At 36.4% G+C, this 16,814-nt stretch overlaps 1 protein-coding gene and 1 pseudogene across 1 annotated transcript in view; both read right to left on the reverse strand.

Annotated features, from left to right (window-relative positions):
- The window catches only part of EDA (ectodysplasin A), a 491,171-nt gene that overhangs the window by 323,415 nt on the left and 150,942 nt on the right, over positions 1-16,814 (reverse strand). The window lies entirely within an intron of this gene.
- Positions 6,137-7,627, reverse strand: LOC122897490 (annotated as a pseudogene).

The raw sequence follows: 16,814 nt of genomic DNA on the forward strand, positions 1-16,814 counted from the left end.
TCCTCTTATATTTGCCAGGGATTATGATGCCATCACTCTAGGTAGAACTGAATCCTATAGGCATCCTTGATTCCTTCCTTTCTATTCATATCTAAGCAGTGACCCTGGCGATTTTTTTAACCCTTCCTATAGCTTTCCTTTGCTTTCCATTCTTTCTGATACATCCTCATCCTAACCCTTAGAGTTCATCTCTAACTTGTTTTCTTATATTTAATCTCTCCCAACTCATTTGAGCTTTCCTATATCTGCTGTAAAAACATCTTTGTGTATGTCATCCCCTGGATCAAAAGCTTTCACTGTCTTCTTAGTGCCTTCAGGATAAAATCCAAACTCACCAAACTGATATTCATAAAAACCATGGGAGGAATTTCTCACACATCTAAAGAAAAATCTATGCTTGATTCTTCTGAGAAATTTGTTCATTTTAACCTCATGGACCCTGAAAATCTTATAGCAAATATTTCCCTCTTTGATCTGTCTGCTAAGACACTCAGAGCCAAACTTAGGGCACAGCTATAAAATCTCCAGCACTGTGTACTCGGTTTAAACCTTACCATGGCCTCATTTCAGTTTCTTACATTTATTATTCTTTCACACTCATTCTCTGTCAATTTATTCATCTTGTTTTTGTATTAATTTCTCAATAAACCAACTCAAATCCTGTTAGAATGAGGTAGAGTATAAAATGACATATGATACTAAAAAAAATACATGACCATATGAACAGAGGTGGAAAAGAAAAAACTAGGTAGCAAGAGAGGGAGCAAGAATGAAGATGAAAAAGATCTTCAGTAATATTAGTCCAAGTCTAAGGAAAGTAGAGAGAACTCTCTGAGGAACATTTACTATAAGCATTTGTAATAATCTAACAAGGAAATAAATGAAGCATTTATAATAACAAATCTGTTCTTGACAACATCTCTGAAAATAGGAAGTTCTACTGCTGACCTTTTGTCTTAAAATATATAACCAAACAAAAATTTAACGAAGTCAAAGCTAAGCACAATATGATGATGACTTACATTTGTACTGCTTTGCTGCTTACAAAGCCCTTTCACATACAGTATCTCAATGGAACCATTCCGGACTATTCTGTTGTAGAAGCCATTCACATTGGCAAGAAGCTGTTGCAAGCAGCATTCTCCATATCTGGATCTTAAAGATGTGGTATTTGCTGTAATAGAAAGTTGGATGGTATGTTGTTTGTCCCCTTTGTCTAAATCCTCCTCTACTGGCATTTCATCTTGTTCTTTAAATCACCAAACTGTACTATGCCAATGTTAGTCTGATCTCTTTACTCGTCCTTATATTGAGCCTCTTTTCAGACACTCAATCCAACCCTCCTTCCTTCCCCTCACCTCCCAGCCCCCAAAGAATAGCTTTCCACTTCTTTGCACGCCTGGACCACTCCCTCTCAAACCTCTACCTTTCCAAGAAGGCATTTGTTTTTGAAGCATTTCAGCTATGAAGACCACCCACTATGGGGCTCGCTTATTGTTCTCATTCTATACTGCACTGTACTAACTTGTATCTTTAGATTGCAAGCTCCTCAGAGAAAGGATTTTCTTCTTTGTTTAGTGCAATCAACCTATTGTAAAGTACTGTGTATACATACTTACAGACTATCACTAATGCGGTTCTTCCTGGGTTTCACTGGAATTATCTACTTAGTCATGTGATTTTACTTGGACATAATTTTTCCTCCCCTGAATTATTTTCAGCCCTCTTCCAGATTTTTTTAAAAGTAAAAAATTAGCACTTTCTGCTTTCAAGAGTGCCATCAGCTACACATTTATTTGAACGTACATGCTTCATCCTGCTTTATTCTATTTCTTACAGATAACAGTATCAAATTAAATACCTTCCAAGAGTCTGCTACAAAGGTAAAACACAAAGCTATTTTCCTTCTGGCTAATCTACAGATAATCTTATTCACTCTCACTATACAGAAAAATGACACTGGTTCACTTGGAACTGAATATATTCAATCACTGGTTGAATGATTGAATATAAAGATTAACTATCATTAGTTACAATGTTATATTAGAGGAACAATGCTGCCTAAAAAAACATAAAGCCATTGATTTCCCTAAAAAAAAAAGAGGGTAAAGCAACTTTAAGATACACAGTTATTGGAGAATAAATTCCATTCTTCAATTAATGCAAATATTTAATGACTTGAGGTAGACTTTAAAAATAAAAATGCAGGGGTGCCTGGGTGGCTCAGTGGGTTAAAGCCTCTGCCTTCAGCTTGGGTCACAGTCTCAGGGTCCTGGGATCAAGCCCCGTATCAGTCTCTCTGCTCTGCAGGGACCCTGCTTCCTCCCCTCTCTCTCTGCCTGCCTCTCTGCCTATTTGTGATCTCTCTCTCTCTGTGTCAAATAAATAAATAAAATCTTTTAAAAAAATAAATAAAAATAAAAATGCATTAGAAGATAAACAAATCAAATAATATGTAAATTGTGTGGAAGTGGGAATCAGACATAACCCCAAATCCCCTTCAGCAACTGGTTAAACAAACATCTACATGGAGAAAAACGTTTTTGGTTTTTTTTTTTTTTTTTTTTTTTTTTGCCAAACTTGTCTCAAACTTTTGCTCAAAAAATATTTGCTGAATATAAATGCTATTCCTAGGCCTAAGTAACAGTGAAAAAAAAGAAGCCCAAATGTGGGCAAAGGAAGAGGGAGAAGCAAGCATACTAGAATAATCCATAAACTGTGATTCTCAAACTCTTTCTAAAAACATAGAGGTAACACTTCAACACGAAATCTTCTTTCTCTAGAAAAATCTAGTCCGTGTCATTGGAACACTTCATATAAGGTCCCTATTTAATCCAATTCATGAGCTATAGTCTTACTCTCCAACCCCCTGGAGTTTTTAGTTTATGCTCAATTATCTAGATGAATCACAATGCCCAATCCTTACTCTTTGTTATACAGATGGAGATGGACACCTTTTAAACACTGTACCTGACATTTGCAAGTAGTCTTAAATAAAAGTTACAAAGAGCATATGGTAATAGAACTGGAGGGATACAAACATGAATTATTTTAGCATCTAAAGTACATTTCACTTTGGTGAGTGCTGTGAAGTGTGTAAACCTAGCGATTCACAGACCTGTACCCCTGGGGATAAAAATATATGTTTATAAAAAATAGAAAAAATTTATAAAAAAAATAATAAAGTACATTTCAGTATAAACCCTACTTCAGAGTGATACACAACAAGAATGCAAATTGCTTGAGAAGGATGACTCTATAGCCAAGAGATGCTATTAAGTTCTTATCTGTAGCCACATAAAGAGTTTATTCCATATGGAGAGACTGTACCCATATGGAGATCTTTGCACAAAGATCTATCAAATCCTGGCCATGCAAACATATCAGGACAGGTGTAGATTCTATCACCAATGCCCCTTTGAGCATTTCAGAGGTGTGTGACTAATAGAAAATAAAATATGATGTGACAGGTGAAGTCAAGATGATTAAAATTTGATTAAAACGGCATTTTGACACCTTATCTACAATGGTTTTATTATGAAATTTCAGCTTTCTGTTCATAATGCTTTGCAGTAACCCCTCCAGGCAGAATTAAATGTGTAAGATTTTCTTCCTTATGGACATGTTAAGGAGCTAACATCGTATCTGCTGGGATGAAGTTAGAATATCTTTTCAGTTATAAGGAAAGGAGTATGGACTACAGCAAGTCAAATGTATACCAGATGATAACCTACAAGAGATATATTGGATTAACATGATTTAATCTTGAATACTCAGGATCATACAATCAATAATATTCGGAAAAAAAGATTTTATGCTCAACCTTGGAATTAAATTGGCTAAATAAATGTTAACTGTGAGCTATCACACTTGACCAACCAAGTTTGGTCAGCCCCCTCTTTAATTACTAAATTATTCACAGCACACCCTTTAATTACTAAGGAGACTTAGCTTAACTACTTTTTTCTGAGTTCAGTAGAATCTACCAGGACTTTCTCCTAGGCTACATTAAGAAAAATTAGAACATCAAAAGGACCCAGAGACTAACAAATACTGGGAAAAAGAAAGGGGACGCATATTAAATGCACGTCAGAGTTCCCCACTAATTGTTCTTCCCTCAACTAACCCTCATATTTTGGTTTGAGTAGAATTTTTAAAAATAATTGGTGTAGCTAGAAATCAGATAGGCCCAGAAAATAAGAGCACTCCCTTCATGCTGTTAATGATAAATTATGATGTGATCACAACCTAGTAGTAACAAGGAAAGGTTATGAAAGCAAACTTCTCATACCTCTTGTAGAGTTTTATCCTCTTCTTCCCCACACAAAGCAGACATAAAACCATATATTTGTATTATAAACAAGCTGTTACTAAATCAGAACCCCCCAAAAGCATTTTCTTGTATAGGTTTTTTTGTAGTAATGTAGTCCACTACAGTCAGTGCATAGAAGCACTATTATTATAGAGCATCAGGAGGGTATGGAATACCTTCGCTTTTGTAATGGGATTTTACTTGAATAAAACGGAAGATGTCCTGACAAAGAAAGGCTTAGAAGGAGGCTACAAAATCTCATTCAGAAATGGCTTAGAAGGAGGTTAACAAAACTTCATTCCCAAGGGCCCTTTATTTATTTTAAAGAAAAATAAAGCCATTTATTGGGGCACCTAAGTGGCTCAGTAGCTTAAATGTCTGACTCTTGATCTCAGCTGGGGTCCTGATCTCAGGGTCATGAGTTTAAGCCCCACATCAGGCTCCACGATGGGCATGGAGCCTGAATAAAACAAAACAAAACAAAAAACCCACAAAACCCAAAAAACTATTGACCACTGTTTACCATTACTTACAATAAAGTAAACAATATAAATTTGGATAACATTCTGACTACTGCAAAGTTACTGGTTTTTCTGGTTTCTGCTGAATTAGTAACTCAAATATTGAGAAGACTGAGGCTAGATCTAAGGAATGAGTTGGAGTAAAGAAAAACATGCAAGTCAAAGAATTTAGAATATAGAAGTTTGTTAACCATTTATTCCAGTAGGTCCTAAATTGTCAACATCTCTAACCTTCTGATTATGATTAGATTTCCATGAACAAAGGCATAGACATACCATGAATCAGGACCTTTTTTTTTTTTTAAAGATTTTATTTATTTATTTTGACAGAGAGAAATCACAAGTAGATGGAGAGGCAGGCAGAGAGAGAGAGGGAAGCAGGCTCCCTGCTGAGCAGAGAGCCCGATGCGGACCTCGATCCCGGATCCTGAGATCATGACCTGAGCCGAAGGCAGCGGCTTAACCCACTGAGCCACCCAGGTGCCCCGAATCAGGACCTTTTAATCAATGCAAAGCAAGGATTTCGACTTCTTCCTTTAAACGTCCACTTAAGTAAGTTTTACTGACTTAATTAAAACGTACCAGGACTTGTCTAGTTTTCTCATTTGGGTGGGGAGGTTGTTGATAGTGATAAAATTTTCTATTCAGTGATCTTGCAAATAAACTTGCAGTTATAGGACTGTAGATAGGCATATGGATTCTGATATAGCTGCTTTAAAATTGTCCGATTTAAATTGTTTACATTATATTTAAATTGCCCAATTAGTTACAAAATTTGATAGGCTAAGACTTCAGAAAAATTTCAATTTAAGTTCAAGTGATTTCTTAGGTTGCTGAAAATGATGGCATCCCAGAAACACAGGCTTATCTATGATGATAAAATGCTATTTTTGTTTCGGTAAATGTTAAAAAAAAAAAAAAGAAAATAATTTACATATGTACTTTTATGCACACGGAGACACACCAAAAACCTAAAACAAACAAAAAACTCAGCTATATGGGAGTTAAACAAAATTCTGATTGAGTAATGATTATGGAGATTTCCCCCAATATTTTAAAAAGGTGTTCTCTAATGCAGGAGAATAATATACCATGGTCTCAAATATCCTCTTCTGATAATGGAAAGCTTTTATTTGTTCAAGTTAACCAGTGCTCTGGATGAAAAAAACTGCCCAGCAACTCCCCAATACTACTTCAAAATGAATATATCAAACTTGATTTTCATTAGAATGTCACTTCATGCTAATAAATCCAAAAACCAAAACCTAGATTTTACACGTAATATATACAAAAAGCAACACAATTATTGAGCTTCATCTTCTGGACAAGAATGCCAAGTTAGTCTCTTCATAAAAAGCAATTATAATTTGAGCACACTTCATAATTGCCTCTTTTGCTAGCACCAAGTCTGCCTCATCTGAATCTTTCCATTTCATGAGGAACATTACTTTTCCACTGCTGTCTGTGGCACCAATTTTTCCTTTAGGATCAGGACCTCTGGCAAGTCCTCTTGGTTTATCAGCAGTATCTCTTCTCTTCTTTGATTTGCTGTCATCTGATTCACTGTCAGATACAGGTTTTCTTTTTGTACCCTATTTTTCTTTAACAGCTTTTTGAGAATTATGAAATCCTTTAATTAACTCTGGACAATGAAAAAATTATTCAGGTTCCCTAGTACTGTCAGCATCTGTAAAATTCTTTCCTCCTCAGGAAATATTCCACCTTCCCACTTACTACATGTCAGTTCAATACTTTTTCCACCACTTTTTCAGGATCTGCTTCTTCTACTTTTTTACTCTTTCCAATTCTGTTTCTTTTCCTTTCCTTTTTTTTTGGAAATGTAGTTTTATTGGACTTGAAGACTTAAAGTTTTTTTAATTGTAGACATGAAGAGCTATTATTCACTTCCTTGGAGCAGTTCCGGGTTCCTGATCTGCAGCATCTCCCCCTTTATTTGTTAATGGAGATTCTGCCCTGTAAACCCTTTACTTTTTAAAAGTAATTATATGTATCAATCTTTTACTTTATTACATCTTTATTTTGAAACACAATTAGAAAAATCTTTCCCCTTATGCTGGTTATAGAAGGATTTGCCCATATTTTCTTCTAATACTTGTGCTGTTTCAGGTTTCCATTTAAATCTCTGACCCATTTGGAGTCTATGGTATCTTTTCCCAAATTGCTGTTCTGGTTATCTCTCAGTGTATGACAAACTACCCCCAAACTTAGTGGCTCAAAATAAAATTGGTTTTATTAGAATCCATAGTTCTATGTGTAGATTTGACTCAGCTGGGCAGTTCTGCTAATCTTGTTTCATCCATGTTGTAGCATATATCAGAACTTTCCTTTTAAATACAAATAATAATCTATTGTGCTGTGACATCACAATTTATTTACCCAACTATCTGTTGGTGGACATTCAGGTTGTCTCCTCTTTTGGCTATTATGAATAATGCTTCTTTGAACATCTTTGTACAAATTTTTGTGTCAACATACATTTTGATTTCTCAAGTATATACCTAATAGAATTACTGGGTCATCTGTTTGGACTTTTTAATGCTATTAAATTTTTTTTCATCATGATTAAGTATATTCTTTAATCCTCATCCCTTATTACCCCCACCACCATCACCTCTGGTAACCATCAGTTTGTTCTCTGCAGTTAAGAGTCTGTTTCTTGGTTTATCTTTTTCCCCTTTGCTTGTTTATTTCTTAAATTTTACATATAAGATCATATTGTATAGTCTTTCTTTGACTTACTTCATGTAGCATTATACTCTTTACCTTCATCCATATTGTTGAAAATGTTACTATTTCAAACTTTTGCACTTCTGAATTTTATATATGTCTTTATATATTCATCAGTGGACATTTGGACTGCTTCCATACTTTGGCTATTGTAAATAATGCTGTAATAAGCATAGGAACATAAATGTGCATGTATCCCTTCGAAATAATGTTTTTGTATTTTTTGGGTGAATACCCAGTAGTGCAATTGCTGGATAGTTCTAATTTTAACTTCTTGAGGAATCTCCATACTGTTTTCCATAGTGGCTGCACCAGTTTGCATTCCCACAAACAGTGCAAGATTTCACCACATTGTTGTTTGTGTTTTTATTTTAGCCTTCTGCCAGGTATGAGGTGATATCTCATTGTAGTTTTAATTTCTTTTTCATGATGATGAATGATGTTGAACAACTTTTCATGTGTCTTTTGGTCATTTATATGTCTTCTTTAGAAAAATGTCTGTTCATGTCTTCTGCTCATATTGTAATTGGATTTGTTTTTTGGGTACTGAGTTGTATCAGTTCTTTATATATTTTGGATGCTAACCCTTTATTAGATGTGTGGTTTGTAAATATCTTCTCCCATTCAACGGCTTGCCTTTTAGTTTTGTTCATTGTTATCTTCATTATGCAGAAAATTTTTTTATTTAATGTAGTCCCCAATAGTTTATTTTTGCTTCTGTTTCCTTTGCCCCAGAAGACCTATCTATAAAAATGTTGCTACCACCAATGTCAGAGATGATGGCCTGTGCTCTCTGAAAGGATTTTCATGGTTTCAGGTCTCATATTTAGTCCATAATCCATTTTGAGGTTATTTTTGTGTATGGTGAAAATGGTCCAGCTTCATTCTTTTGAATGAACAAAACAATATCATTTTGTTTAAGAGACTGTCTTTTCCCCATTGGATATTCATTCTTCCTTTCTTTAAGATTAATCAACCATATAGTTGTGGGTTTATTTCTGGGTTTTCTATTCTGTATCATTGATCTATATGTCTATTTTTGTGCCAGTTCCATACTGTTTTGATCACTACAGTTTTTTAATATAATTTGAAGTATGGAATTGTGATACCTCCAACTTTGTTTTTCTTTTTCAATGTTGCTTTGGGTATTCAGGATCTTTTGTGGCTCCATACAAATTTTAAGACTGTTTGTTCTAGCTCTGTGAAAAATGAGAGCTTGGGCTCTCTCTTGTATTTTGGTATTTTTATAGGGATTTAATTAAATGTGTGATTGTTTGGGTAGTATAGACATTTTAATGATATCTGTTCTTCCAATCGATGAGCATGGAATGTCATTCCATTTCTTTGTGTCATCTTCAGTTTCTTTCATCAGTGTTTTATAGTTTTCAGAATACAGGTCTTTTGCCTTTTCAGCTAGGTTTATTCCTAGATATTTTATTGTTTTGGGTGCAATTGGAAATGGGATTGCTTTCTTTATTTCTCTTTCTATTGTTTCATTGTTTTAAATTCTGCAACTTTACTGAATTCATTTATCAGTTCTAGCAGTTTTTTGGTGGAATCTTTTAGGTCTTCTATATATAATATCATGTCATATGAATAAAGTCAGAGTTTTGCTTCTTCCTTACCAACCTGCATGCTTTTTACTTCTTTATGTTGTCTAATTGCTGTGGCTAGGACTTCCAGTACTATGCTAAAGAAAATTGGTGAGATAGCTTATTTGTGGAGCATAACAAATAGCATGGAGGACAAGGGGCGTTAGAGAGGAGTAGGGAATTTGGGTAAATTGGAAGGGGAGGTGAACCATGAGAGACTATGGACTCTGAAAAACAGTCTGAGGGGTTTGAAGTGGCGGGGGGGTGGGAGGTTGGGGTACCAGGTGGTGGGTATTATAGAGGGCACGGCTTGCATGGAGCACTGGGTGTGGTGAAAAAATAATGAATACTGTTTTTCTGAAAATAAATAAATTGGAAAAAAAAAGAAAATTGGTGAGATAGGACATCCTTATCTTTTTCCTAACCTTAGGGGAAACACTCTCAGTTTTCCCCCTATTGAATATGATGTCTGTGGGTGTTTCACATAAGACCTTTATTATATTAAAATATACTCCCTCTAGACTTTGCAGAGTACTGATCTTAAACATGAATGGATGTTATACTTGTCAAATGCTTTTTCTGCATCTACTGAAATGATTATATGATTTTTATGCTTTCATCTATTAATGTGACATATCACATTGAGTTTTGTGAATATTGAAGCACCCTTGCATCCCAGGAATAAATCCCATTTGATTGTAGTGTATGATATTTTAAATGTATTGTTGGGTTCGTTGCTAGTGTTTGTTGAGGATTTTTGCAACTATATTCATGACATAAAGGACTTAGGAGGAGGTTACAAAATTTCATTCCCAAGGGCCCTGTAAAAATAAGAGATTCATCTTTCTAGAAAGGTGTAGGTAGAGTTGAGGAAAATAGATGAGGCCCCTCTAAATCCATGTAGCTCTATAACTCTGAAAAGGGTCTTAACTCTGTGTATTCCCAGATGGAATAAGTTAAATGTGCCACTTATAATTACTATCATGATCCATCCACAGATGTTGACTTTCACCATTTGATGTTTATAAGCACTATTCAGTATAATATATAAAGAATGCAATTTTATGTCTTTTGGATAGGAACACTTGGGATAAAATAGGACGGAGGAGGAAATGTCTTGGTTAATAGGAGGAAAATAAAGTATAAAAGGTTGGTTGTTTTTTTTTTTTACACTTCATCCCTTCTCCTGACAGAAATGATAGCTCCCTCTCCTCCAACAAAGAAAGTAAGAGAGAGAGAAAGGAAGGAAGGAAGGAAGTTCAGTGAGGTTTCTGTAAGGACATCATTTCTAGAAGGACACAGGAGTTATATTTAGCTTTGGAAAAACAGTGGTTTTTCAGAGATGAATATTCTATTAGCTCTAATGTCAGCATGGCATTATTTCAATTATTTATATATAGTTCAGTGTTAGAGAATCTAGGGATTCTTCACCTATCTCTGGGCCTCAAGAGATCTATACTAACTCCTTTCTTATAACCAGGAAAAGACTAATCAAGTCCTAACAGGCACCCCCAGTCCTACTTCAGAGCCTCTCTACACCTGCGTCTTAACTCCCAGTCAATTGCTTTTTTTGGCCTGCTCACTCTACACAATGACCCAGTATTTGGGGTCAGTCTTACATTTTTTTGATTAGCCTCCTATCCAAGTGCTTGTTTATTTTATGTTATTTAACAAACACTAATAGGATAGTGTTTTAAGCACTTTATAAATAACAACATATCTTTTTTTTTTTAATTTTGACAGACAGAGATCACAAGTAGGTAGAGAGGGAGGGGAGAAGCAGGCTCCCTGCCAAGCAGAGAGCCCGATGCGGGGCTCAATCCCAGGACCCTGGGATCATGACCTGAGCTGAAGGCAGAGGCTTTAACCCACTGAGCCACTCAGGTACCCCACATTATCCTCATTTTATCGATGACAAAAACTCAGGCTTAGAGAATATTAACTAACTGACCCAAAGGTCATGCTTCAAGTAAGTGGTGGAACACAGATTAGAACCCAGGCATCTCAAGAGTCCATTCTTTTAGCTACTATACTATGCTGTCTTCATAAAGGAGATAGGCAAATGATGGTTGTTGGTTTACCAATTATCCTAAAGATCCCCTGCTTTTCCTTTTTTTAAAATGTAGTAATATTAAAGCAATGATTCTTTAAAGGCAACCAGCGCCACCAATCCTAACACTGTTTACATGATGCACACTTACAACATACCACATGACAGGCCTTTTTAGCATAGTCCTTAGTAATAGAGCTTTGCACATTCCTGGAGATGGGTAGAAACAGAATTTGCAAATCATCTTATTTCTCATCCCTGTACCTAATCAGCTCTTTGTTATAAGTAGACAAATGTATTTTTCATATCCAAAGATTTTTTTTCTTTTCTATATTTGACAGGTGTTTATATGGATCCTAGTAGCCTGAGGGCTGAAATTAAGATATCTGGATCACAATGAAGGCAACCAAGAGACGGCAAACTACCCCAGTCCCCCTGACCCAAATCCTGAATCTCCAAGTTTTTCCATTCTCTCCTGGGCCAGGCAGGATTTCTCAGGTACCTGCTAACTGCTCCCCACCACCACAGGAGTGGGCTAAGCAGCTTTCTACCACCAGTCTCCTCTTCAAGGGACTATTTATTATTCATCCTCTTGCACTTGCCCTCCTCACTGGCATGGCAGCTGTTGAACTGACTGCTGTTAGTCTGTCAATTCCTGAGCTCTTCCAGTCTTATTTGGGCTTCTATTTTTCCAAGTAACTGCCTCACCAGCTAATTCTAACCACCAAATTTCCAACACTCTAGTTTGAGCTTCGCAAATACTAAAACTAGAAAGAGAGGATAGTCTTAGTTTTTTCCTTTTCTCTAGCCCCATGTCCAATTCATCAGCAAGCCATGATGACTGTATGTTCAAATTATAACCCAAATCCTCCCACTTCTCTCATCCCCCATCATTACCATCCTAATCTAAGACCGCATTATCGCTCTCAACTACAAAAGTAGTTGCATCCTAACTAGTATCCCTGCTTCCACTCTTGGGGTCATACAATCCAATGCCCATTCTGCAAACAGTACTCTTGTTAAAGCACAATCTGACCAATTGCACTCCTCCTTAAAATTTTCCAGTGGCTTCCCACTAAACTCAGAACAAATCCAAATAGCTTACCATGGCCAATAAATCCCATCTGAACAATCTGGCCTCTGCTGATGTCTCATTCCACTCATATTTTCCCTTGGGTTCTAAGAAAGGCCAAACTTGTCCTAATATCAGGGGTTTTGAACTCACCTTTTCCTTTATCTGTAACACTCTTTCTTTCCTGACTCTTTAGCTAGATTCATCTTATCTCTAAGGCTTAGTTTAAATGTTATCACCTCAAACAGGCCTTCTAAATATTTATCATAACTGCTCCTCATCATTATTATCTTTATCTTAATATGCTGATTCTTCTTCATATTGATTACCATCTGACACTTTTTCTTAACTATTCTTTAAATTTGTTGCTACACCACCTCTAACAGTAGGCCTGTAAGTTCTAGGAAGGTAGGGACTATGTCCATTCATAGCTGTCTCCCCAGTGCCTAAACTCTCAGAACATATTTTTGGAAGTGAGGAAACAGCTGCCTATTGCAGAGCATGGCAGAAACCTCTGTTGGTGTTAGACACCTCTTACAGAAGTTTGGGCCTTCCTGAGGTTGCCCCTCTCTATGGTTGTATGGGACATCAAATCCATTCCCACTTGGGACCAGAGCAGTACCATTTGTACAGGCCAGGAAAGTATGGCTCTCCTCTTTTCCTATCATTCAGAGGCTGGTGCTGCTCTTCATTTTTTTTTTTTTTGGGTCTGGTGCCAAATGAAGGGAAAGGAACCCCCTTTTTCCAGCAAAAATCTTAATCTTTTTCTATCTGCCTCTCCTTACCAGAGTTAAGACTTTGCTCTCTTTACTCCAAAATCCTTTTGCTCCCATTCCAAGCCAGGCTTTGTATGTCTAAGTTTCCAATTTGTACCCTCTTTTCTGCTCTGAAAAAAGCATATTGGAAGTCACAAAAGATGTTTTGTGGGTTAAAAAAACTAAATCATAATAGATGTCTGAAGAAATTCACCCTTTCCTTTAATAAAATTATACCCAAATCTCTAAGAAGAGAAGAAACCATATGAAGGAAAATGGAAATTCAGGTGGAGGGGTGGCTGAACTTCAGAGTCCTGAGCTGTAATTTCTATGTAGGAAACTGTCCCTAAATTACCAACCTTAGAAGATCTGGGTAATTTCACTAATGGAACAGGGCATTTTCTTTAAAAGGCCTACTTGCAACATTTCCATGGCAACCTGAAGCAAACATACTTCTTGCTTAGTGTTTGCATAAAGGAGAGGCAGCTACAATATGAATAATGGGGGGGCAAAGAGAGAACAAGGAAAAGAGAGAGAGAATGAGTAAGGAGTCAGAGAATGAGAGAGAAAAAGTAAAAAGGAAAAAAGAGAGAATGAAAGGAAACAAAGACAATGAGAGGGGGAGAGGAAAAGGAAGGAAGGAGGAAGGGGGAGTAGAAGATCTTTGTTTTCATAATTTAGCTTTTATGACTAAATGTTTCTGGAGCACTCAATGTTTTGGAACTCTGATAAGTCAATTCCATTAGTGAGGCTTTTAGTATTTTATTTATGGGGTCTCTTCCTACTTAATGAGCAAAGAAAAGGTCACTTTGATGCTCCAGAGCACAGGCGAGACAAAGTCAAAAGATTTTGGAGGTCAAAGCCACGTGTTTGTATTTTTTTTTTATAGCTCTGATTAAAAGTGAGTTAATGGAAGACAGGAGGCAGAACCATTAGCTAGCAAGATCACCAATCTCAAACATCATTAACCACAAGAACTGCTTATCTGATCTATTAGTGCAGTGGCTTCTAAACCTTTCCATCAGTTTATGACCAAAGATCACAGTAGTAGTTCCAAGTCTTGTGGGAGGCACAGGACTTCAGAATAAGACACCTAGGGTCAAAACCCCATATCTACCCCGATTGCTGTGTAATCTTGGAAAAGATGCTTCATCTTTTTTGAGCCTCAGTTTCCTCCTCTGTAAAACTGGAATATAATACTCACTTCCAAATGTTTCTGTAAGAAGGAAGGAGATAATGCATGTAAAGGATATAGCACAATGTCTGGGCACAGATATTCAATAACAGATTATCAGTTTTATTATAATACCACCTTGACATGGTGAAGAGTATTACCGTAAAGTATCAAATGCATTGTTCTCCCAATACAGTACATCATTCATACATGGAAAGTTTGAGGGCTCAAAGCAGGGTATCCAAGTCAATAGGAGGCATCCATTTGCTTTCTTCATCAGATAGTATGAATACCCCATTATTTGTGCCCAGATAAGTAATTAAACTTCAAACACAGAAAGATTCTGGAAACATTATATAACAGTCTCTAAACTGGTGTCTTATAAAATGTCTCCACCTCAAAGCAAACTGATGCAGCCATTCTGGAAAATGGTATGGAGGTTCCTCAAAAAATTAAAAAAAATTATGGAGGATCCTCAAAACATAAAAAAAAATTAAAAATAGGATTAACTTAGGATCTGGCAATTGCACTACTAGGTATTTGCCCAAAGAATACAAAAAAATACCAATTTGAAGGGATACATTGCCCTGCTGTTTAGAGCAGCATTATCTACAATAGCCAAATTATGGAAACAGCCCAGCTGTCCACTGACTGGTGAATGGGTAAAGAACAGTTGGTACACACACACACACACACACACACACACATACATACATACATATACATACACACACACACACATACATATGCCGGAATATTACTCAGCCATAAAAAGAATGAAATCTTACTATTTGCAATGACGTGGCTGGAGCTAGACAGTATAAGTCAGTCAGGGAAAGACAAATACCATATGATTTCACTCAAATGTAGAATTTAGGAAACAAACCAAGTGAGCAAAGAGAGATGAAAACCAAGAAATAGACTCATAACTGTGGAGAAAAAAACTGATCATTACCAGAGGGGAGGTGGATGGGGGGATGGGTTAAATAGGTGATGGGAATTAAGGAGTACACTTGTGATGAACACAGGGTGATGTATGGAAGTGTTGAATCACTATGTTGTATACCTAATCTCATATTACACTGTATATTAACTAACTAGAATTTAAATAAAAACTTTAAAAAAAAGGTCTCCATCTCATGTAGCATAAAGTTCAAGTTCATTGATTCAGACCAGATGGAAATGCAACACATTTCCAAAATTAGCCACCTTAACAATTTCCAGATCCTCATAAAATAGAAACAGGCCATGGATACTCTGCTAATGCCTGGGTATTGAACATATTCACCTACTCCTAGGGTGAATTACCCCAAGACTTCATATGGGCAGTCAACATTATCTTATACATCAATTTTTTAAATCACAAAATTTTGGAGATTTACTAGCACCATTTTCACTTGGATTGTGGTGAAGGAAAGTATGAGGTATAGAAAAAACAAGTAATATCATGGTGTGACACCAAAATCATTTAATGGAAGTCAGAGAGTTACTTATACAATCTTAGCCCAGGGAATTAGATCTATAGGCCTAACATTGCTCCTGTGCAAAATAAGTGACTCAATGTATGTGATCTCTTACATCTCTAAGAGTCTAGCATCTTAAATTTGTATAGTAATACAAATAAATGAGAGTTCATACAAAAATCCAGCTACTCTATAGTATCTAATATTTAGCAATAATTGCTAGATATTTTGATCTAGTCCTCTTCTATATCTCTTCCACAAGTAATGCTGTAGGCAATTTCCCCAATGATATACTGGAAATGAAGATAGTAGTAATAGCAATAGTGGTGGTGGTGATAATAGTACCTAAAACTTATTTCAACTTCTTATTGGCCATAACCTGTTATAAACACCCAACAAGCATTAACTCACTTAATCCTCATAATATTAGAAGGGAGGTACTCCTATTATCTTCACTTTGTAGAAGAAGATGAGGCACTGAAAAGTGAAGTGACCTGCCTGAACCACTAGAAAGGCAGAAATAAAACCTAGAATTCTGGCTCTTAAACACTATGCAAAAGTAAGTAGCAGAAGAGCACTGGAAGGAGAATTCAACTTCCAGCCAAGATGAAGTAAAAGGGGCCAGATTTACTCTACTTCCTTAAGTGACTAGAAAATCAGGAGAAAATGATGTAAAACAACCTTTTCTCAAATACCAGACAAGTAACATAGGGTTGTGATCTCCCTCAAAAGGGAAATAAACAAGGTAAGTGTAATATTCTCCCAGCTTACTGTGTGGAGGCAGTTTCAAGGCCACAGTGCAAGGAGAGGGAATTCAAACAGAGCTCATAGAGTTGAAGAGACAGACTGGAGTTCAGAAAGGCCAATGGGGTTTGAAATTGTACAGGAGAGTACAGGAGATGAGGGAGTTGGACAGAGAGTGTGAGCTCCGGAGATACTACTAAGAGATCTCCTTGAGTTTTTGGATGATTACTGAATCACATATGCATAAGGTACTCAAAAGCTGGGGATAAAACCACAAGAAAGGAACAGGGGGAATGATTTATAGAACAGTGGCATGAAGAGCTTGACAGACATGACTGGTAAATATTAAAAAAAAAAAGTAACAATCATTAAAACTCTCTGGA

The sequence above is a fragment of the Neovison vison genome, chromosome X (assembly GCF_020171115.1).
Source record: "Neovison vison isolate M4711 chromosome X, ASM_NN_V1, whole genome shotgun sequence".
NCBI lineage: Eukaryota > Metazoa > Chordata > Mammalia > Carnivora > Mustelidae > Neogale > Neogale vison.